Raw genomic sequence first — 25,965 nt, 5'->3', positions numbered from 1 at the left:
GCATGAATACTTCATAAATTATAGATACGTTGGAGACATATCAATTACCATAAGCTTGTGACCCCGTAGGTTCAATAACCCTAGACATGAATGAAACCCCTTCGTTCAATGACCGATAGCGGAGCCGTGGACATCCATGTCGGTCTCTATGATTACACGAATGATATTTGAGTGAACCTTTGGTTATCGTGTGATGTTCCCTTTGCTTCACGATACTTTACAAAACATGATGTGCATCAGTATCCTCCAGAGTCATCACCATGCTCACTATACCATTGCTCGCATTACCGGTTTTGTTCTTTTTTCTCGTTGAAGTGTTCCGGCATCCCCATGACATAGTCACCTGTGTCTGGCTAGACGCTGATGGATGCCGTCACACCGAGAGGGGTCTAAGAATATCCCTCCATCATGGGAGGAGCAAATCCCACTCTCGAGTTGTCCGGTCACTTGTCAAAATTTCCGGTGAGCCTGAAAGTTGTCATTATGATCACCTTGCTACAGATGACGTTTGAGCAACCCCAAAGCCCACAGTCTGGTAGGAAGTGACCAAGACACTCTCATGGTCTGAGGAACAAAAACACATGCTAATAGTCTGTGTTATAACAGATGATTTCAGACGATATGATTAGATAGTATAATAGATAAGTATTGGGTCGATTCAATATGATTGTTCTTCTAATGTCATACCCTCAATGTTGTTTTGGGACTATCCTTACACTTAACGATATCCTAAGATCCAGAAAACGTGATCACCAACAACACTTGAGCCGGTCTTAGAGGTGATACCAGGAACCTATTGTTTACCGTTTATCACTCCACATGTGTAGATGAGTTTTCCACTTAATCGCATATTCCAGGATCATAGAAGATATATCATGGAATATAAACTCTTAACGATGAATAATGGAAATATAATAATACAATATTATTGCCTGTCGGGCATATTTCCAATAGTCTCCCACTTGCACTAGAGTCAATAATCTGGTTAGCACTTTTAACTTTTACACCAATGGCAATCTGGTGCCAGTCCATGATTTGCTTGTTGTATAGACTTTGTCCTATCGAATCTGACAACTTCAGATCCGCATGTATCATTTGCATTTATATTGTAACGCCCCGAGACCGACGCTTCAGAAGCCTTCAATGTTCTTTGTTGCCGTCGTGTGTTTTATTTTGTTTTTTGCATTTCATCATGGCATCATCCGCATTGCATCGGCACTCGTTGTCGTCATTGTTTTTAAAACTCGCATCTGCTCGTTGTGGCCGCGTCCCCCTTGCTTTTGTTGACCGTTCCGAGACCAACCTTGTTATTCGTTTGCCCACTTTCCTAAACCGGAGTCTCTCTGTACAGTGCACAAACCCCCTTGTGTGCGCGTCCGAAATTGTCCCGAACCCGACCCGGGTTGTTGTTACCGATGGGTCCGGATCATCCCCTAACATCCCTAAATCATCAATGATTTCTCGCTGGACTCTCCTAAACTATTTATTCTCGACCGTCCGATTACGATCGGATGGACGATATACCCCTAAATTAAATCCACCTACTATATATATCTAGACAAACCACCTAATTTCTAGGGATCCTACCCTAGCGCCGCCGCCACTCTCTCTCGGGATCCCCCCAGAGCCGATCCAAAAATCCATCCCATGCCTCGTTTTGCGCCACCGCCCAACCACAGCAAGCCGAAGCCTCCTCCTTCCCGATCCATCCAACCACCACAGCCCACGCAGACCTCCCCGTTCCCCTCGTCGCGAGCCAGGGAGAGGAGCTCCCTGCCGCCTCCCACCTCGTGCCGTCCCCGTCGTCCACCGGTAGCAGCTACAGCTCCGGCCGCAGCCCCGAGCCTCCCGTGCGCCTCCACCTCCCTGCCGGAGCAGCACCAGCGGCCAACCAGATGAGCGTCGCCCCTTCTCCTCCTTCCTCCGGCCCTGCAACAACTCTTGCCGGCCACCCGCGTAGCAGCAGCTCCATGTTGGAGCTCCATCACCACCCGTTGCCCCTCGCCGGAGCAATACCAGCAGCTCCCCGCTGCCCCGCTCCTTTCCCCTCCCCTTCCCTTTTTTCCTCTCGGCTCTCTTCCTCCCGTGCCTCTCAACTCTGTTTTGTTCTCTGTACAGCAGCACCATGCCATGGTTGGAACTTGCAGCCGCCTTGCTGCCCGGATCCACGCCGTTCCGAACCTCCCGTCGCCAACATCACCCGTGGCCAGCCGCCGGAGTTTCAGGTCACCGCTGCTTTGCGTCCCCTGCTTCCTTGTACTCTCCATCCCGTCCCCCTTCCCTAACCTCTCTCTCATGCCCCGGTCTCTCTCTCTCTCGTCAGGTGCAGGAGCAACGGAAGCTCCGCTATGGCTGCCAAGGGCCTTCTCCTGCGACGATCCGTCAAGTCCGCCGCCGGGAACGACCTCCACCACCTGGATCCGCCAAGTCCAAGCCGCCTCGCCCGATTCCAGCCGTCTTGCGTCGTCCCCGCCGCCGGCTACCTCCCCTGCCTCGCACTTGCTCGAGCAAGGACGACCCCGCCCTCTGCTTCGACCGCAAGCGCAACCGGTCGCCCCGTTGACCATGGCCCTCGCCCGCTTGGGCCAGATTTGCACCAGGCCCAGCGCGCCTCAGCCGCATCCATCGACCGGGCCAAGGCCCACTGGGTGAGGCCACACCCCAGCGCCCCTCCTCTTGTTTTTCGACCTGTTGGCCAGCCTGCTGTTTCGGCCCATGTATTTTTTTCACACGCTGCGTATTTTGCAATTATCCAGTGAACTTCTGTTTTAGAGAAAAACCCCTGTTCTTCATGCATTTAATAACTCAACAACCGTGCATCGGATTAAAATGTTTTAAACATGTAAAATGCTTAGAATTTTATCTAGTTTCACATTATGCCACTTTCATCCATGTTTAAAATGTTTAAAATACTGTTTGTTTAAACTTGCTTAAATGCCATGTTAAAATGATTTATTTCATAACTAATTAACCGTAACTCGGAATTTAATAAACTTTATATGTAAATGGGGTAGAAAAATGCATAGATTAACATGGTGCACTTTATTTTGCTGTTTAAAAACATTAAAATTGTGTTTAGGGCAGAACAGTACCAATTCCAAAATATGCATATGAGGATTTTCCGGAATTGTTATTTGTTGTTCCGGCCTCATTTAAACTTGCCTAAATAGATAGTTTATTTATGCTTCACCCCTTGCCATGTTGAATAACATTTAATATTGTTGGGTACATAAACAAGAGCGAACTAAATAACTTGAATGTGGTGTTTTCGTCAATATGCAACTCGTTGCATATTGAGCTCCACTTAACTTGTAGTTTTGTTTGTGCACTTTGCCACGCCATGCCTCTTTAAACCGGACATGCATCATACTTGTTTGTGCATCATGCCATGTTTATGTGGTGGTTGTTTACTATGTTGTTTGTTTCTTTCCGGGTTGCTTCTCTCGTTAGCTTCGGTTTCGTTCCGGAGTTGTGAGGATTCGTTCGACTACGTCCACTTGTCTTCTTCATGGACTCGTTCTTCTTCCTAGCGGGATTTCACGCAAGATGACCATACCCTCGAAATCACTTCTATCTTTGCTTGCTAGTTGTTCGCTCTATTGCTATGCCGCGCTACCTACCACTTGCTATATCATGCCTCCCATATTGCCATGTCAAGCCTCTAACCCACCTTTCCCAGCAAACCGTTGTTTGGCTATGTTATCGCTTTTGCTCAGCCCCTCTTATAGCATTGCTAGTTGCAGGTGAAGATGAAGTTTGTTCCATGTTGGAACATGGATATGTTGGGATATCACAATATCTCTTATTTAATTAATGCATCTATGTACTTGGTAAAGGGTGGAAGGCTCGGCCTTATGCCTGGTGTTTTGTTCCACTCTTGCCGCCCTAGTTTCCGTCATACCGGTGTTATGTTCCTTGATTTTGCATTCCTTACGTGGTTGGGTGATTTATGGGACCCCCTTGACAGTTCGCTTTGAATAAAACTCCTCCAGCAAGGCCCAACCTTGGTTTTACCATTTGCCTACCTAAGCCTTTTTCCCTTGGGTTCTGCAGACTCAAGGGTCATCTTATTTTACCCCCCCCCCCCGGGCCAGTGCTCCTCGGAGTGTTGGTCCAAACTAGAGCCACTTGCAGCGCCACCTCGGGGAAACTTGAGGGTTGGTTTTAGTTGTACGTAGTGTTCATCCGGTTTGTCCTGAGAACGAGGTACGTGCGACTCCTATCGGGATTGTCGACACATCGGGCGGCTTTGCTGGTCTTGTTTTACCATTGTCGAAATGTCTTCTTTTCCGAGATTCCGAGACTGATCAGGTCTTCCCGGGAGAAGGAATATCCTTCGTTGACCGTGAGAGCTTATAATGGGCTAAGTTGGGACACCCCTGCAGGGTATTATCTTTCGAAAGCCGTGCCCGCGGTTATGTGGCAGATGGGAATTTGTTAATATCCGGTTGTAGAGAACTTGACACTTGACTTAATTAAAATGCATCAACCGCGTGTGTAGCCATGATGGTCTCTTTTCGGCGGAGTCCGGGAAGTGAACACGGTTTTTGGGTTATGTTTGACGTAAGTAGGAGTTCAGAATCACTTCTTGATCATTGCTAGCTTCACGACCGTTCCGTTGCTTCTCTTCTCGCTCTCATTTGCGTATGTTAGCCACCATATATGCTTAGTGCTTGCTGCAGCTCCACCTCATTACCCCATCCTTCCTATTAGCTTAAATAGTCTTGATCTCGCGGGTGTGAGATTGCTGAGTCCTCGTGACTCACCAGATACTTCCAAACAGTTGCAGGTGCCGATGATACCAGTGCAGGCGATGCTACCCAGCTCAAGTGAGAGCTCGATGAAGAACTTGGTCGTTACTATGTTTCGTTTCCTGATGATCAGTAGTGGAGCCCAGTTGGGACGATCGGGGATCTAGCATTTGGGGTTGTCTTCTTTTATTTTGGTTCCGTAGTCGGACCTATGTGTGTACTCTGATTGATGTATGATTTATTTATGTATTGTGTGATGTGGCGATTGTAAGCCAACTCTTTATCCCATTCTTGTTCATTACATGGGATTGTGTGAAGATGACCCTTCTTGCGACAAAACCACAATGCGGTTATGCCTCTAAGTCGTGCCTCGACACGTGGGAGATATAGCCGCATCGTGGGTGTTACATATATGCATCTTAATGATTTCACAAGAATTCATAATTTGTGTGAAACCGTCTTTGTATATATATTGAATCACTGGTAGAACCTTTGATTCGTTAGACTGAGTTATGGAACCACTATTAAGAATAGTGTTCCAATGATACAATCATCTAGAAACCATACCAAGCTCATGAATGAACTATCAGTTCATCACCCTTCATGTTTGCTTCTAAAGCAATAGTATACTTAGCCTTCTGTTATAGAATTCACCACATTAACTTTTTGGACCAATTCCAACTTACTATGCTACCATAAATCACTTTTAGTTTGAAATCGAAAAATCACTTGGAGCATAGATGAAGATTTTATCGATGTACTACTTACAATGAGCCTTCATTGATGTAACTCCTTACAACAATCTCTTCATTTTGTCCGTGTGTGATAAACATGTCGTTAATTCTTAATGACATTTTTCATTGTTGTCCTATGCTCAATAATTTGACCATACTAGTAATATTTACTTACAACAAACTTGGAGTATTGGAAATATTTGGTCGTTTACATACCATGGAATACAAGTGTGGTTGAAATCATATTTCGCATCAGTGTCCAAGTGTGATTGAAATCATATTTCGCTCATCAGTATTCCAGGACACCGACTTCTTCCATGTGACATTGACAAGAACCTCTTCTTTACATTTTACACACTAAACTACTTTAGTATTTTGGCTAAGTCCGATTAGACAATATTATCTCCATAGTTCACTATGTCTAATACCAAGAATATTCATTGCCCAAGTATTTTACTGAAAAACTAGTTTCCATACAGTCTTAATTTGTGTCAAGAAATTTACATAATTTCCAATCAACAATATGTCATGCACATATATTGTTTAGAAATATTATCATGCTCCCACTTACTTTCTTGTAAATACAAGCATCTTCGCTTTACTCGATGAAATCAATTTATTTGACCATTTTATCAGTACGAAGATTCCAACTCCACTATGCTTGCTTCAGATCATTATAGGATCTCTTGAAGTTTGCATACTTACTAGCATCCTCTGGATAGACAAAATTACCTTGGATCGTATCAAACATACAACCTTGGTTCTATTTCCATCTCATGGAATCATTTTGACATCCATCTATTTTATCTCATAATTGAAATTAAATAATTGCTAGTTTAACCCGAACTGACTTTAAGTATTTGCTATGATGAGACAATCTCGTCATAGTCAATTCTTTGATCTTGTCATAAACTATTTTTAACAAGTCAAGCATTACAGAACATTTTTTTATCTTTGGTAGTTTATAGATCCATCACTATTCTTTAGACTCTATGTCCTTAGAAGGGTTCATAATTGTCTAAGCTTGAATTATGTGAATGGATACTATTTCGGATTATGTTGGCATATAGCCAATTTCCGGAGTCAGGGCCCATAAACGCTTCTCTGTAATTTATAGGTTCATTGTTTGCCCAATGATATTTCATCTGCATACCACAAAGGTCTGCACAAATTTTCCCAACCTATATATAGTTTAGCTGGAAGTTCGACCGTAGTCTCTACATCTCATGTAGAGGCTTTTGTATCAGTCGTGGTAAAAAATTCTAGAATTACTACCAGTGTTTCTTTCCTTTGAGCTGATTACAAAGATTCTGCAATCTTATCGGGTTGCACTGTCCTCCCACTCACTCTTTTGTAGAAAAAAATTTCTTCAAAATTTCCACACTCTATGGCAACACTTTGCCTCGGCGTAGTGATAGAGGAATACCCAATTATTTGGGATAACCTAAAAAGTAGCATTTATTTCAATAAATTTGATGGCGCTCCCTTTTTTAGTGTGAAAACCACAGTCTCTAAAGCATCACTTTGAAAGTATATTGGCGAAATAATTAATGTCATCTTTGACCTCACCATGCCATACATAGTTTGATTGCGTCTACTTAAAACAATCTACTCTCAGTAGTGTTTCTAGGAGGTGCAAGCTATAAAATTCTTTTATAGCTCATCAGACATTCGCTAAATTTGTAACTCAAATATTCTTTTCTGTAACCCAATTGTAGAAACATAATTTTCTTGTTACAATAATTTCTACTTCATTCTAAAAACCTTTTGAAACACCTCAAAAGATCCTGAATTTATGCCTTAGTTAGTAAATATGAATATCTACTTGAGTCATCCTTGAAGTTGGATAAATCCACTGCTTGGAACAACACTTATTGGACCACACACATCGATATGCATATTGCCAATTATTTTGTTGCTCGTTCTCTATGGCCCGTGAACGGTATTTTAGTTTACTTCACTCATTGGATGGAATTTGCAAGTGTCAGATGATTCTCAACCAGATGACTTCAAAATTCATCACTATGAAATTCATCCATGCTAGTTTCTCCAATGTGACTAAATGCAGTGCCACACAGATGTGGTATTGTTTTAGTCTTGCAACGTTTTGTGTCAGTGTTATGGATGTTCAATTTTATTATCAATATTCATAACATACATCTTATTCACAATAAGAGTATGCCCTTTTGTTCATAACATGGAACAACTATTATTCTGTCATGGACAACCTCCTTCACAACATCGAACAACTATTGTTATGTCATGAAGAATCTCCTTGCAACTTCTATGCAATGGGCTAGAGTGTACAAAAAATGAATTATGATAATAAATACAGAGGAAATATACTGGTAGAAGTATTGTAACCTTTTATAATCCATCAAAATATTTTAACCTCATTATTTGTTGGTCATTTAGGCCATTCGATGTTTCTTGCAATGATTTGCAATAATATGCAATCGAGTCGATATCCTTGTGGTTAACCTTTTAACCACAATACCGAAGAATCAGTGATCAACAAATTGATCATTTTCCCAAGAACTGCACTTTACTTGACCAACCACCCCTGCATCTCATAGCTTGTATGACATTCATACCCGAGCTGGACATTCCAGTGTTTTTTTCTTTCTGCCTTTTACTTCTTATAGTTTTACTTCAATATTTCTCTTACTCTCAGAAGAAACAACAACTTTAAGAGTGGCGTGAGCCCTAAACTTCCCTAGGCATATAAGTCTCATTACATCCTTTGGTTTTGTTCTTTTTCTACAAGTTTTCACCATCAACACATGACTGGCTTTCTTCTAGATCTTACGCATTTCAGTCTTAAACATAGTTGAACACTTCACTAGAATTTGCAAACAAAACACTTCTTTAAATATCGCATTTATTTTAACCTTTGTTTGTTTGTGAAAACAATTTTTAGTTCCAACAATATCATATAACTACCCCAAACATTTTGAAGTTTGGGTTTCTTGGAAGCAAGCAGACCGTAATGCAATTCTAGCTTTTGGATCGAAGGATGTGAGTCTCATCATCCATTGCATCAGCAAGAGAGTATTGTAAACACGCAGTAGGAAAAAAAAATCCTTCTTGGTACTTTTGGAGGACGATCCTCTGAAACATAAAGTTTCAACCAAATAAATAGCATTCAATCAATTTCAACAACAAAGGTGGAACTGCGAGCCATAATTCTACAACTATAATGCAAACTACATATAGACATTGTTCATAATTAATTTGTGCTAGTTATTAAACTTAATTAATACATAATTGTGCTCCCACTCAAATCAATATCTCTCATAATTGATAGTGAGTGATTCAAGATCCAAGCCTAGTTCTCAGCCATTAATGTGGACATCACCAGTGACGAGAATTTTGACCGGTGGGCAAACTTTTGTCGATCATATCTCCATACTAGATCATTGTTGGGCGCGTTGTTGCGCCCGTCTCTTTTGAAGTTTTCTTGATAGAGAGATATATAATTTTTTGTAAATACATGAAGACAAGATAACTCATGGAAATGATAAAATAGACTGAAATTACAACGGTGGTCATGGAAATGATAAAATAGATTGAAATAACAATGGAGTTGACCGTTCAACCAACATGTCTCGTGACAGTTTTCTAGAGCTCTAGAGACAACACATGTATGGCAATCTATCACAACAAAGAAACAAAATCAGGAGATTAACAATTAGAACAAAAAAAGAAAAGATATTGACAGCCATGGGTACTGAAGCACACTTACCTGATTAGTTGGACGAACTCCACATGTAGTTTGCAACACTATGTTTTTGTTGGATGCTCCCCCCAGATAGTTACATAAAAGTTTTCATGTAGGAAGAGCCAAAGACGTCATAAAAACCTTTTTTTCTTGCTCTTTTTTTGCGAAATAACCTTTCTTTCTTGTTGTAGAGTGAAGGAAAGCAATAACGGGATGCTATGAAATAAAGACTTCCTATAGTCCGACAAAAGAAAGACTCGCTATTGTCCTCCGGATAAACATGTAGTAACCAAAGCAACATCCTGAAACAAGGGCTTGCTATAGTCCCGCCAAAAAACACTTGCTATAGTTCTCCGGATAAAGCATGTAGTAACCAAAGGCAATGTGAAACAAATACTTGTTGTAGTCATCTGGATAAGTATGGAGTAACCAAAGAGGTGTCCCAAATACATCCATTTGTTCCACATAATCATTGAAGTAAAAATGCAAGTTAATTTTTTATGCATAGATAGGTAATTGCCACACTATCAATTCTAATATTGAAATTTCTATATCCTGAATATTGAGAAGTATTTATATCATTATGCTTTATTTTTTCTAAAACCAAAGATAGCATATAATCAATGAACGATTTACTTGTGGACTATAGAAAGTTGCAACCTCTTTGCACTGTAAGTGGGAGAAAGAGAAAAATAATTAAAAATGCATGTGAAAAACACTGGTGGTAGTTGATAAGTCTCCAACGTATCTACTTTTCCTAACGCTTTTCCTCTTGTTTTGGACTCTAATTTGCATGATTTGAATGAAACTAATCCCGGACTAACGTTGTTTTCAGAAGAACTACCATGGCGTTGTTTTTGTGTAGAAATAAAGGTTCTCGGAATGGAACAAAACTTTGTGAGGATTTTTATATCAATAATAAGAATTTCTAGAGCCAGGACCTGCCGGAGAGGGGCACCTGGGTGGGCACAACCCACCAGGGCGCGCCCCCCTCTCCTGGTGCTCCCGGGTGGGTTGTCCCCACCTGGTGGCCCCGCTGACCTTGAAACCGACACTATAAAGTCCTATTTTTGGAGAAAAAAACAGAGAGAAAGAATTATCGCGATCCACGAGATGGAGCCGCCACCAAGCCCTGTTCTTCCTCGGGAGGGCAGATCTGGAGTCTGTTTGGGGCTCCGGAGAGGGGGATCTTCGTTCTTCGTCATCACCAACCCTTCTCCATCTCCAATTCCATGATGCTCCCCACCGGGAGTGAGAAATTCCTGCGTAGGCTCGCTGGTCGGTGAGGAGTTGGATGAGATTCATCATGTAATCGAGTTAGTTTTGTTAGGGCCTGATCCCTAGTATCCACCATGTTCTTAGATTGATGTTGCTATGACTTTGCCATGCTTAATGCTTGTCACTTTGGGCCCGGGTGCCATGAACTCAGATCTGAACCGTTTATGTTATCATCATTATATCCATGTTTTAGATCCGATCTTGCAAGTTATAGTCACCTACTTTGTGTTATGATCCTGCAACCCCGGAGTGACAACAACCGGGCCCACTCCCGTTGATGACCATAGTTTGAGGAGTTCATGTATTCACTATGTGTTAATGCTTTGATCCGGTTCTCTATTAAAAGGAGGCCTTAATATCCCTTAGTTTCCAATATGGACCCCGCTGCCACGAGAGGGTAGGACAAAATATGTCATGCAAGTTCTTTTAATAAAGCACGTATGACTATTTACGGAATACATGCCTACATTATATCGATGAACTGGTGCTAGTGCCGTATCGCCCTAGGTTATAACTGTCACATGATGAATATCATCCAACAAGTCACCGATCCAATGCCTACGAATTTATCCTATATTGCTTTGCTAAGTTACTACTGCTATCATCAAAATTACTGCTATCACTGTTACCGTTACCGTTGCTACTGTCACTACTATCAAAACTACCATATTACTGTGGTACTGATCACTTTGCTGCAGATAATTAATCTCCAGGTGTGGTTGAATTGACAACTCAGCTGCTAATACCTTCAAATATTCTTTGGCTCCCCTTGTGTCGAATCTATAAATTTGGGTTGAATACTCTACCCTCGAAAACGGTTGTGATCCCCTATACTAGTGGGTTATCAAGACCTTTTTCTGGTGCCATTGCCGGGGAGCATAGCTATATTTGTTGAGTCATTTGGGATTATTATCATATTATCTCTATGAAGAATCTGAAGGATCCTAAGACTAAGATATTTCCCTCAAGGACGAGGGGAGGTAAGGAACTGCCATCCAGTTCTGCTTTAGATTCACCTTCTGTCATGAGTAAACTTGCAACACCACCACATGCTATTAATTTTGATATGTCGCAAGTTATTGATGATGCTACTTCTGCTATGGATAATGCTTATGATGATGCTAGTACCTTGCTTGATAATGATGATGTGCCACTTGGTGAATTTCTTGATAAACAAATTGCTAGAGTAATATAACATGATGTTGTTGAATCCGATGATGAGCTTGAAACTGAAACTCCTGAAAAACCTGGTAGAACTAGCCTTCCTAGATATGAATTGCCTAAGGCACCTGAAGTTTATGTTATGAATGAAGAAACAACTAGAGATATTCTTGCTTGCAATTATAGAGATGATCTAGAGAAATTATTACACAAGTATAAAGAAAAATCTCTGAATGCTAGAATGAAATGTCATCCTAAGTTTGCTACTTCACCTATCTTTATTGATGATAAGGATTATGAATTCTCTGTCAGAGTTAATTAATTTGGTTGAATCTGATCCTTTCCATGGTTATGAAACTGAAACTGTTGTGGCACATCTTACTAAGTTGAATGATATAGCCACCCTTTTTACTCATGATGAGAAAACTCGCTATTACTTTATTCTCATTATTTTCTTTCTCATTAAAGGGTGATGCTAAAGCTTGGTACAATACTCTTGCTCCTGGTTGTGTGAATAGTCCCCAGGATATGATTTATTACTTCTTTGGAAAAAAATTCCTGCACATAAGAAACAAGCTGCCTTACAGGAATTATTTAAATTTGTGCAAACTAAAGAAGAGAATCTCCGACAAGCTTGGGGGAGGCTTTGCCAATTACTTAATGCTTTGCCTGATCACCCTCTTAAGAAAAATTAAATACTTGATATCTTCTATAATGGACTAACCGATGCTTCTAGGGACTTCCTAGATAGTTGTGCTGGTTGTGTTTTCAGGGAACGAACTGTTGGAAAAGCTGAAGAATTATTGAATAACATATTGAAAAATTATGATGATTGGACTATTCCTGAACCACCGGCTAAACCCACTCCGAAGAAGAGCGGTATATTATATCTCAGTCCTGAAGATATGCAAGAGGCAAAGAAATCTATGAAGGAAAAAGGTATTAAAGCTGAGGATGTTAAAAATTTACCTCCTATTGAAGAAATAAATGGGCTTAATACACCACCACTGCCTAAGGTGGTAGAGGTAAATTCTCTTATGAAGTTCAATGATAATCCTCACAATATGCATCCTAGTCAATGCCTTTATGAGTTTGAAAACTACATTAGGAAACAAGATCACTTCAATGCAAATGTTATGAAACAATTGAAATACAATTCTGATATGATTGCTCGCTTGAGTGAACAAAGTGTATGAGAACAATGTGTGGACTTTGGTTGACCTGCCGATGATCGGCAGGCCATAGAGAATAAATGGATCTTCAAGAATAAGACCGATGTTGACGGTAATGTTACTGTCTACATAGCTCGACTTGTTGTGAAAGGTTTTCGACAAGTTCAAGGAGTTGACTACGATGAGACCTTCTCACCCATAGCGATGCTTAAGTCCGTCCAAATCATGTTAGCAATTACCGCATTTTATGATTATGAAATTTGGCAAATGGATGTCAAAACTGCATTCCTTAATGGATATCTTAAAGAAGAGTTGTATATGATGCAACCAGAAGGTTTTGTCGATCCAAAAGGTGCTAACAAAGTGTGCAAGATCTAGCGATCCATTTATGGACTGGTGCAAGCATCTCGGAGTTGGAATATACGCTTTGATAATGTGATCAAAGCATATGGTTTTATACAGACTTTTGGAGAAGCCTGTATTTACAAGAAAGTGAGTGGGAGCTCTGTAGCATTTCTGATATTATATGTGGATGATATATTGTTGATCGGAAATGATACTGAATTTCTGGATAGCATAAAAGGATACTTGAATAAAAAAAATTCAATGAAAGACCTCGGTGAAGCTGCTTATATAATGGGCATCAAGATCTATAGAGATAGATCAAGATGCTTAATTGGACTTTCAAAAAGCACATACCTTGATAAAGTTTTGAAGAAGTTCAAAATGGATCAAGCAAAGAAAGGGTTCTTGTGTGTGTTACAAGGTGTGAAGTTGAGTCAGACTCAATGCCCGACCACTTCAGAAGCTAGAGAGAAAATGAAAGTCATTCCCTATGCTTCAGCCATAGGTTCTATGATGTCTGCAATGTTGTGTACCGGACCTGATGCGTGCCTTGCTATTAGTTTAGCAGGGAGATACCAAAGTAATCCAGGAGTGGATCACTGGACAGCGGTCAAGAACATCCTGAAATACCTGAAAAGGACTAAGGATATGTTTCTCATTTATGGAGGTGACAAAGAGCTCGTCGTAAATGGTTAAGTCGGTGCAAGCTTTGACACTGATCCGGATGACTCTAAGTCACAAACCGGATTCGTGTTTATATTGAATGGTGGAGCTGTCAGTTGGTGCAGTTCCAAGCAGAGCCTCGTGGCGAGATCTACGTGCGGAGTACATAGCTGCTTCGGAAGCAGCAAATGAAGGAGTCTGGATGGAGGAGTTCATATCCGATCTAGGTGTCATACCTAGTGCATCGAGTCTAATGAAAATCTTTTGTAACAATACTGGTGCAATTGCCTTGGCAAAGGAATCCAGATTTCACAAGAGAACCAAGCACATCAAGAGACACTTCAATTCCATACGCAATCAAGTCAAGGAGGGAGACATAGAGATTGGCAAGATACATACGGATCTGAATGTTGCAGACCCGTTGACTAAGCCTCTCTCACGAGCAAAACATGATCAACACCAAGACTCCATGGGTGTTAGAATCATTACAATGTAACCTAGATTATTGACTCTAGTGCAAGTGGGAGACTGAACGAAATATGCCCTAGAGGCAATAATAAAGTTGTTATTTATATTTCCTTATATCATGATAAATGTTTATTATTCATGCTAGAATTGTATTAACCGGAAACTAAGTACATGTGTGGATACATAGACAAACAGAGTGCCACTAGTATGCCTCTACTTGACTAGCTCGTTAATCAAAGATGGTTAAGTTTCCTAGCCATAGACATGACACTACTGGAATCAGCTAATTTGCCATCTGCCAGCTCTTTGCCGTCTGCTAGCTGACGGCAAAGCAGCTCTTTGCCATCAGCTACGCATAAGCAGACGGCAAAGAAAAGGCTGACGGCAAAGAAGCTCTTTGCCATCTGCCAGCTCTTTGCCGTCTGCCAGCTGACGGCAAAGAGTGTGGTGGCCCCCACCCCCCGCTCATTTGAAAAAATGTTAACGGCCCACCTCTTTGCCGTCCGCTAGCAGACGGCAAAGAGGCAAAAAGGCGGACGGAAAAGGCTGGCGGACGGCAAAGAGGGCACTTGACTAACGGCAAGTGCCCCCCGCCCGTTACTCACTTCGTCCTCGCGCGCCCTTCTCCTCCGACCCCGCCGCCGCCGCCGCCGCCCGCCGCCCCGTCGCCCCCGCCGCCCCGTCGGCCCGCCGCCCCACCGCCCCGTCGGCCCCCCGCCCCGGCCCCCCGCCGCCCCGCGCCCCACCGCCGCCCCGGCCCACCGCCGCCCCGGCCCCCCGCCACCCCGCGCCCCCCCGCCTCCTCCACCGCCCCGCCCCGGCCCCCCGCCGCCCCGCCTCCTCCACCGCCCCGCCCCGGCCCCCCGCCGCCTCGGCCCCCCGCCGGCCGGGCCCCCGCCGCCTCGCCTCCTCCACCGCGCCGCCCCGGCCCCCCGTCGCCGGCCCCTCCCCGACCCGTCGGCGCCCCCCACAGTGAGCCCCTCCCATTTTTTTTTCTGTTTTTTTGTTTTTTTTTCTGTTTAGATAAGGTTTTTAAGTTTATGTTTTTTCAGTTTAGAATTAATTAGTTTAGGTTATTTAGTTTAATTAGTTTAAATAGTTTAGTTTTAATTAGTTTAGGTTTTTAGTTTAGGTTTAGGTTAAGTAGAAGGGGGAAGAAGAAGAAGAAGAAGAAGAAGAAGAAGAAGAAGAAGAAGAAGAAGAAGAGGAAGAGGAGGAGGAGGAGGAGGAGGAGGAGGAGAAAGAAGAAGAAGAAGAAGAAGAAGAAGAAGAAGAAGAAGAAGAAGAAGAAGAAGAAGAAGAAGAAGAAGAAGAAGAAGAAGAAGAAGAAGAAGAAGAAGAAGAAGAAGAGGAGGAGGAGGAGGAGGAGGAGGAGGAGGAGAAAGAAGAAGAAGAAGAAGAAGAAGAAGAAGAAGAAGAAGAAGAAGAAGAAGAAGAAGAAGAAGAAGAAGAAGAAGAAGAAGAAGAAGAAGAAGAAGAAGAAGAAGAAGAAGAAGAAGAAGAAGAAGAAGAAGAAGAAGAAGAAGAAGAAGAAGAGGAGGAGGAGGAGGAGGAGGAGGAGGAGGAGGAGGAGAAAGAAGAAGAAGAAGAAGAAGAAGAAGAAGAAGAAGAAGAAGAGGAGGAGGAGGAGGAGGAGGAGGAGAAAGAAGAAGAAGAAGAAGAAGAAGAAGAAGAAGAAGAGGAGGAGGAGGAGGAGGAGGAGGAGGAGAAAGAAGAAGAAGAAGAAGAAGAAGAAGACGGGGGATGAGAAGAAGTAGAAGAATGAGAAGAAGTAGAAGTAGTAGAAGAATGAGAAGACCCCCTGACCCCCTGACCCCCCAACCCCGACACCACACCCCGACACCCGACCCCGACTTCCACCCCGACACCCGACCCCCTAACCCCTGACCCCGACACGACACCCCGACCAGTGGCAGACGGCAAAGAACCTGCCATCTAGTGACGTGTAGATGACATCATAAGGCGGAAGGCAAAGAACCTGCCATCTAGTGACGTGTAGATGACATCATAAGGCGGACGGCAAAGACCAGAGAAATTTTGCCGTCTGCGGCGGACGGCAAAGGTCTGCCGTTAGCCACTTAACGGACTGACAGCGCAATTATTGCCGTCCGCCCTCTTTGCCGTCCGCCGCAGACGGCAAAGAGCCTTTGCCGTCCGCCTCTAGGAAGCAGACGGCAAAGCAGCTGTTTACCGTAGCCTTCTTTGTCGGAGCCTTTTGCCGTCCGCGGCTGACGGCAAAGGTCTTTGCCGTCCGCCTTTCGAGCCTTTGCCGTCCGCCGTGGCAGACGGCAAAGTAGCTGTTTCCTGTAGTGTGAGTTGTCATTTGTTGAACGGGATCACATCATTAGAGAATGATGTGATTGACATGACCCATCCGTTAGCTTAGCACTATGATCGTTTAATTTATTGCTATTGCTTTCTTCATGACTTATACATGTTCCTATGACTATGAGATTATGCAACTCCCGAATACCGGAGGAACACTTAGTGTGCTATCAAACGTCACAACATAACTGGGTGATTATAAAGATGCTTTATAGGTGTCCCCGACCCCCCGGGGAAGCTAATGGGCCACCATGGGCCTTAGAGGAGAGAGGGCCGGCTAGGAGGTGGCGCCCCCTCGTCCGAATTGGACAAGGCTTGGGGGCGGCGCACCCCTCCTTCTTTCTCTCCCCATCCTCCTTCCTTCCCCTCCTTGTTGGACTAGGAAAGGGGGGAACCTACTCCTAGTAGGAGTAGGATTCCCCCCTTGGGTGCGCCCCTTGAGGCCGGCCGGCCCCCTCCTCCCCTGCTTTGTAGACGGGGGGAGGGGGGCACCCCATAGACACACAAGTTAATCTCTTAGCCGTGTGCCGTGCCCCCTTCATAGTTTTCCACCTCGGTCATATTGTCGTAGTGCTTAGGTGAAGCCCTGCGTCGGTAACTTAATCATCACCGTCACCACGCCGTCATGCTGATGAAACTCTCCCTCGGCCTCAGCTGGATATAGAGTTCGAGGGACGTCACCGAGCTTAACGTGTGCAGATCGCGGAGGTGCCGTGCGTTCGGTACTTGACCGGTTGGACAGCGAAGACGTTCGACTACATCAATCAGGTGATTGAACGCTTCCGCTTTCGGTCTATGAGGGTACATGGACACACTCTCCCCGCTTGTTTCTATGCTTCTCCTAGATAGATCTTGCGTGATCGTAGGCAAATTTTTTTGAAATACTACGTTCCCCAACAGTGGCATCCGAGCCAGGTCTATGCGTAGATGTTATATGCACGAGTAGAACACAAAGTGTTGTGGGAGATAATAGTCATACTGCTTACCAGCATGTCATACTTTGATTCGGCGGTATTGTTGGATGAAGCGGCCCAGACCGACATTACATGACCGTATTCATGAGACTGGTTCTACCGCCGTGCTTCGCACACAGGTGGCTATGTAACATCCCAAATTTTCAATTTGGAATGTTATACATAGGTAATCATATGCATATCATATTTTATTTGCATTTTGGGTGTGATCCTAAAAAAATCCTAAGCAACTCAAGGACCCACGGAGAGAGTTGGGGATTTTATTATTTTCATATTTGAATTTTCTCAAATATTGAAACAGGGATCATTTTGATTTTAATTATTTTTCTCTCCAAAAATATTTCAAATTAAAATATATGAGAGGAGATAATATGACTTCTCCAAAATAAATGAAATATTGGGGGAAAATGTTAAAATCAAATAAATATTTTTTATTTGGATTTTATTGCTATTTTATTTGAATTAGGAAAAATATGCATTTTTCGAAATTGCATTCTTAGCCCAAATAAATGTTCACTTTTTCCGAAATATTATTAGAGGACCGTGAAAATTTATTTCAGGATTTTTGGACTTTGTTTGGTATTTCTTTTATTTATTTTACTCCGTCCGTTGAAAAAAACGAACCGACTTAAGGGCCGTGCCCGAGCCGGACTCCGTCCGGCCAGGCCTTTATAAGGCGAGGCCCGAGGCCGCCCCCAGCCCACCAGCCGCCGCCCGACACGACCGAGCCCGCCGCCGCCGCGCCGGATCTCGCCGGAGCCGTCGACGTTGACCCCGTTGACCGGTCGTTTTCTCGGTTAACCCCGGTTTTTTTAGTTTGCCGGTTTATTTTCTTAGATCGGTTTTTTGTCGTTTTATTTATTTAGCGGACATTCGTTCGATCATTCGTTTTAACGAATGTTGTTTGTCGGTTAGGTTCAGACAGCGAACCTTCATGCGTTAGTCTTTTATTTTATTTTATTTTCGGCCAGGGACCTATCCGCGATTATTTTTTTCGCAGATTAGTCCCTGATCTTCAAACCCTCGCCGTTTCTAAACTGTTTGTCCAAATCCACTGAAAGCAACACCAATATATTCGTCTCGAGCCCCTCTTTCTGTTTAATTAACTTGAACAAGGTTTTGACAATTTAAAATTTGGTTTCAAGCAGATTTTTTTCGAAGTTCTTTTGACCGTAGTTTCAGTTCCGTAGCTCCGATTCGATTGATTCTTTTTGCAGATTGAATCTCTTCAGTTGAACTTTCAGATTTGATCTTCTTATTTGAGTTTTACCCATGCATCATTGCTTGAGTGCTTATGTATGCTATTGTTTGTTTGCGATAGAATTCCCGGAGTGTGAAGCGTGCTACTACGAGTCTCTAGGATTTGCGGATCGTCAGCAAGGGAAGTAACACATTGATCATACTCTTTTCATACCCAGTTTTTATGCATTAGTTACACCCCTCAAACATTGCATGAGTAGGATCTCTTAACATGTGGGTTTGGGAAGTAGTTGATGAGGTAGCACCTATTGCCTTTTATTATCAAACCCTTGGGAGTTACTTATACGTTATGCTTATATTGCCTTGCTATGCTCGTCGACGTGGATTGGGTTTGAGTGTACAGCATGACAGATGTGAGATGAATAATTAATGGTTAACTTAAGGTGGCTACTTAAATACACATCTGGGTGGATTGGTTGTCAGGGCACCTGGAGAATCCAGTGTTGTCCTAGCATATCCCGGAGTACCCGTGTGATCATCCTATGGTTCGCCACCCAGGCTCAAAGGGGTAATAAGATTATTCATGCTAGAAACTTCCGTGTGCAGCCACAAGCTATTACGGGCTCTAGCATAGGAGTATGTTGCATGACCTCTTTCAGTGGTGGGCTAGCAGATGTAGGGGAAAGTAGGTGTAACTGTCCACCCATAGTAAAGAGTTAATGTTTCTGAAAGACTGTGTCTCGGTCATCCATTTCTGAAACACCATGTAGTGCGAGAAATCCAACGGAGGAGATCGAGTCTTGTGGGGAAAAGTGCGCAAACCTCTGCAGAGTGTACAAACTAATCATGATTAGCCGTGTCCCCGGTTATGGACATCTTGAGTATCTGGTACCTGATTATTGATTTGATCTCATCACTCTAAATTAATTTGTTGGGATTGCTAACTACTGTTAATTGGGATTGAGTTGGAGGAACCTTCTCAATGTTTCAACCACCATGATAGTTAAATAAAATTTATTCCTTTGTTGTAGGGAAAAATTGGCTTTTTGCAAAACAATATAACCATAGAGCCTCCACCAGCCATATATGCATGTAGTGATAGCATTTATTCTGTTCGTTGCTCTGCTGTGTTATATTGCTAGCATATTCCATGTGCTGACCTGTTTCGGGCTGCAACATATCATGTTGCAGACTTTTCAGACGAAGAGTAAGGTGTGCTAGGTCGTTTTCGTGCACTCAGCTATGCCGTTGGAGTTGATGGACTCACTTTATCTTCCAAGCCTTCCGCTGTTATTTTAATTAGATGGCCTTAAGCCATATTTATTGTATTAAGTTCTCTCTTGAGACTATCGATGTAATAAGTGTGTGATTGCTACTCTGTTATAAATCCATTCGAGTACTTGTGTGTCAGCATTATCGATCCAGGGATGACACTGAAGCACAGAGACTTGACCGTCTGAGGTCGGGTCGCTACCGGATGGTATAGGTCACTCTTCTCTATTCATTTCTGACTCCTCTCCATTTTCTACTCTTTAGGATGGTAGACTCAAGGAACAAGTTTGCACAACCGGATGAAGACACACCCTTTGGACGACACTTCAAGGAAGTCACTAGGTACCTGAACATCGAAATACCAAGCTTCACCGGGACCTACACCGCCACTTTACCAGAAGAGGAGCGTTGGATGATTCGAGTTCAAGTTCCAGGAAGGACGTTCATGCCAGTCACTGAGCCCATAGAGTTTTCCTTTGATGCACCAACCTGGAGTCTAGGTAAGAGCATGGCAGCCCACATCGCCATGGGACGCATTGGCGAAGTTTACCACAAGGATCTTAAGGACACTATCTACCAGATATGTGGGCGCCGAGACAAGCAATGGGAGATGATGAGCACCAGGAGGGACAGGTCCATTGCAGCTTTCATCCAGGAGTTAAACCAGCACATTCATCGCTAGGAGAACCAGATGTGCGCAAGCATGATATATTTGAAGAGGGCGATGACCAGGAACATGGAGCTAGAAGAGGAACTCAGGTCTACACGCGACGGATATGAGGAGGAAATCGCAATACTTGTGGAGAAGAATGACGACCTGACAAGGTAGCTAGGAGTATTCATGGGAGACCCCGCGCCAGGAGGAGATGACGACCGTCCAGAGGACTACATCATCATCGATGACACCGACTCTGACCCCAACAATAGTGATGATGATTATGAAGACGAAGCTGGAGTGGATATCATGGAGACTTCCACCGATCAAAATTTCTAGTAGACCACCATATGATTAGTAGTATTCCCCATGTATATAGTAGTAGTCTGAGCACTTTTGTAACGATAGTTCTAGACCGATTGTATGCCCTTGCTTGAATTGATTTTGGTGTGATATGATTGTGTTTGTCTCATGTGCATATGGGTAGTGCTTTCTCACTAGACCTCACACTATTCTAATCTCTCCCTGAGGGAGTCCTGGATTAGGGGGTCCTCGGACTGCCGGACTATATACTTTGGCCGGACTATTGGACTTTGAGGATACAAGATTGAAGACTTCGTCCCGTGTCCGGATGGGACTCTCCTTTGCGTGGAAGGCAAGCTTGGCAATTCGGATATGTAGATCTCCTCCCTTGTAGCCGACTCTGTGTAACCCTAGCCCCATCCGGTGTCTATATAAACCGGAGGGTTTAGTCCGTAGGACAAGAACAATCATAATCATAGGCTAGCTTCTAGGGTTCAGCCTCTACGATCTCGTGGTAGATCAACTCTTGTAATACTCATATCATCAAGATCAATCAAGCAGGAAGTAGGGTATTACCTCCATCGAGAGGGCCCGAACCTGGGTAAACATTGTGTCCCCCGCCTCCTGTTACCATCCGCCTTAGACGCACAGTTCGGGACCCCCTACCCGAGATCCGCCAGTTTTGACACCGACATTGGTGCTTTCATTGAGAGTTCCACTATGCCGTCACCGCAAGGCTTGATGGCTCCTTCGATCATCGGCAACGATGCGATCCAGGGTGAGGTTTTTCCCCCCGGACAGATGTTCGTATTCGGCGGCTTCGCACTGCGGGCCAACTCGCTTGGCCATCTGGAGCAGATCGAAAACTACGCCCCTGGCCGCTAGGTCAGGTTTGGAAGCTTAAATTATACTGCCGACATCCGCGGAGACTTGATCTTTGATGGATTCGAGCCCATGTCAGGTGCGCCGCACAGTCACGACGAGCATGACTTAGCTCTGCCGTCGGACGGTGTTCGGGAGATCACACCTGTGGCTACTCCGGCCCTCGATCCAGAGCCGATTGCGCTGTCGGAGGACGGGTGGATGGACCCCGCCTCGGAGGCCGCACACTCAGTGGCGATACAGCCAAATACTGACTTCACCTCCTATGAGACCTATGTCGCTGGACTCTTGGATTCGTCCCCGGCCACGGGCTCTGAACCTCCTGCGTCAGTGCCTATCGAATCTGATTGGGCACCGATCATGGAGTTTTCCTCCGCGGATATCTTTCAGCACTCACCCCTGGGCGATGTGCTAAATTGATTAAGGTCTCTCTCCTTGTCAGGAGGCCCTTGGCCGAACTATGTCCGGCTTGTGTGGGAAGCAGACGACGAAGAAATTCGTTCCCCACCCACCACCCACTTAATAGCCACTGTCGACGACTTAACCGACGTGCTTGATTTCGGCTCCGAAGACATCAACGGTATGGACGACGATGTAGGAGCAGAACAAGAACCACCGCCCACAGGGCGCTAGACTGCCACCTCATCATACGATATATACATGGTAGACACCCCCAAAGAAAGCAATGGCAATAAGGCAACGGAGGATAATCCCCTCGTGAAGCAATCTAAGCACCGGCGTCATCGGCGCCGCTCTAAGCCCCGCCATAGCAAAAGCAGCGATACCGGCACAAGAGACAATAACGCTCCGGATAGTGCCGAAGACGAAGACAATCCCCTCCAGCCAAGCCTCGAGCGGGAGGATGGGCAAGCTAGCCCTAAGGAACAGGCAGCAGGCGGAGAATCAGAGGACGACAACTACATGCCTCTCTCCGAAGACGAGGTGAGCCTCAGCGACGAAGAATTTATCGTGCCTGAGGATCCCGTCGAATAGGAGCACTTCAAGCGCCGGCTTACAGCCGCAGCAAAAAGCCTGAAGAAAAAGCAACAACAGCTTCAAGCTGACCAAGATCTGCTAGCGGATAGATGGACTGAGGTCCTAGCGGCCGAGGAATACGAACTCGAGCGCCCAACCAAAAGTTACCCAAAGCGCAGGTCGCTACCCCAACTCGAGGAGGAAGCATTAAGTCCTAAGCCTCCAACGTATGATGCGGCTGACCAGCCACCTCGTGGCCGAGAAAAAGCGGCATATCAGGCCGAAGTTCAGCCCGCACCCCGTCGCCAGTCAAACAAAAATACCAAGGCCCGGGGTAACACGCAGGACCTGCGAGACGTATTGGAAAACAAAGCAGGACATGCAAGGTCGACCTACGGATCACGCGAGCGTGCCCCACCGTGTGACGGCGACCGTCACGCCGGATATACTAAAAGAAAATCCGGCCGGGCCGAACACAGCAGACAAGACGCGTATGAACTGCGTCGTGATATAGCCCGACACAGAGGCGCCGCACACCCCCTATGCTTCACTGATGAAGTAATGGATCACGAATTCCCAGAAGGTTTTAAAACCGTGAACATTGAATCATATGATGGTACAACAGACCCCGCGGTATGGATTGAAGATTTCCTCCTCCACATCCACATGGCCCGCGGTGATGATCTACATGCCATCAAGTACCTCCCATTAAAACTCAAGGGACCTGCTCGGCATTGGCTCAATAGCCTGCCGGCAAACTCGCCATATGCAGTTGGGAGAATTTGGAGGAAAAGGGGTTGCATAGCGATGATGAGGAGGAGCCCCGGCCGCCGAACACAGGAAGACAGAAGAAATTTCCTCCCCAAGTGAAAATGGTAAACATGATATACGCAACCCATATTCCCAAGCGGGAACGGAAGCGTGCACTGAGGGACGTCTATGTGATGGAGCTAGTCCCCCCAAAGTTCAACCCATGGTCTTCTTGTCCGATCACCTTCGATCGTAGGGACCACCCTACCAGTATCCGTCATGGCGGTTCCGCCGCATTGGTCCTTGACCCCATCATTGACGGATTTCACCTCACTTGAGTCCTTATGGACGGTGGCAGCAGCCTGAACCTGCTCTATCAGGATACAGTGCGCAAAATGGGTATAGACCCCTAGAGGGTCAAACCACCAAAACCACCTTTAAAGGTGTCATCCCAGGTGTAGAGGCCTGTTGCACGGGCTCAATCACACTGGAAGTGGTCTTCGGATCTCCGGATAACTTCCAAAGCGAGGAGTTAATCTTCGATATCGTCCCCTTACGCAGTGGCTACCACGGACTGCTCGGGCGAACCGCATTCGCCAGATTCAATGCGGTACCGCATTATGCATACCTCAAGCTCAAAATGCTAGGACCTCGCGGGGTTATAACAGTTAATGGAAGCACAGAGCGCTCGCTCCGCCCGGAGGGGCACACTGCGGCCCTCGCAGCAGAAGCGCAAAGCAGCCTTATTAGGCAAACCGCCAATTCGGAGAAAAAGACCCCGAAAACCTTCAAGCGAGTCCGGAGTACCCTGCAAGAGGATCGCCAGGCACGTTTGGAGCTCGCCTAGCAATCCGGCCTCCGTCCTAGTCCCAGTCAAGTGGCAAAATTTGCGCCGCGCGTACATACTTACACACTCAAGATACCATGGGCATAAGCGGAGGCACGTCCATGGCACGGCCCACAATGCGGCTCAACCGCCTCAGGGCCCGTATACCTTTAACTTTTTCTTCCTTTCAGGCCCCTATTATCTGAAGGCCCTCTCCGATCGTCTGATTATCGGACCCGTCACGTGAAGGAAACACCAAGGAAGCAAGAAGCTTTGACGTACAAGGGAATCCACAGGTGGTCTCTGATAACGATCGATATACCTGTTTTGCATACCCACACGCAGCTTGCCCTTGGATAGGACATGTCAAATAGTCCTATTTTTTACTTATTGCAATATATGTATGCATACGCTTTGACATATCATTTAATAAACGTACAACATTAGCTCATTATTGCACTCCTTTGTCTTTTTCCCCTGTCTGCTTATTTACGAGAAATTGCACCCGTACATTCTAATACGTCCAGTGCTCCAAGGGCTTCAGTGTACCCCATAACACGGCAAGAAAAGTCCGAACAATTTCGACAGTGCGGCACCAAGAACTTATAGCATTATATGCATCAGCTCCGAATCATGTCTTGGGTCAATAGTTGGGTTTGCCCGGCTCCCATGTTTTGGTACCTTATGTTCCGCTATATCAGCTAAGGTAGTGCTGGGAGAACTACTGCGATTGTGTCCCGGTTCTTCCGGACGAACACCTCAGTAGAGAAAGCCGAAAACTGACTGTCATGATGAGGCGAGAGCTAGTCGCTGTTCGAGAGGTCTCAAATCCTTAGAGATTTTTTCCGCTTCGGGCGAGGAGTCGGCCTTGTCCGATTTAGGCGTACATAGCGCCCCAAGCTCGGCCTTCCGAATACTAGGGGCTTCACCAAAATTTAAAATTGTAGACTTCTATGGCTAAGTGAGAGTGATAAAGCTTTATAGTCCGATTGCCTGGTTCGTTGTGCTGAACACCTCCTTCGAAGGACCCAAAACTGGGATAAAGAGTGATCAGGTTTATCCCGAACACCTCAGTACTAGTTACATGGGGGCAGAAGCCGACGACTCGCCAACTCTCAAATTTTATAAACGGCCGCACAGAATGTAATATTTTAAATCAACAAGCGTTACATAGCGCACATGAACTCATTTCATATTACAGGATCACATGAGTACATTCATTCAAATATTACATCCTTAGCACATTCCTCTGCCACAAAGAGAGCACCCTTCAGGACACTGTCATAATACTTTTCGGGGTGGCGATGCTCCTTGCCCTCCGGCGGCCCCTCCTTCACCAGCTTTTCAGCGTCCATCTTCGCCCAGTGCACTTTCGCCCAGGCAAAAGCCCTGCGCGCACCCTCAATGCAGACGTAGTGCTTTATGACTTCAAACCGTGGGCAGGCATTCACAAGCCGCCTTACCAGGCCGAAATAGCTACCAGGCAGGGGCTCGCCAGGGCACATCCGAA

Source organism: Aegilops tauschii, chromosome 4 (assembly GCF_002575655.3).
Source record: "Aegilops tauschii subsp. strangulata cultivar AL8/78 chromosome 4, Aet v6.0, whole genome shotgun sequence".
In the NCBI taxonomy this organism is placed as follows: Eukaryota; Viridiplantae; Streptophyta; class Magnoliopsida; order Poales; family Poaceae; genus Aegilops; species Aegilops tauschii.
This window is presented reverse-complemented; position numbering follows the sequence as displayed.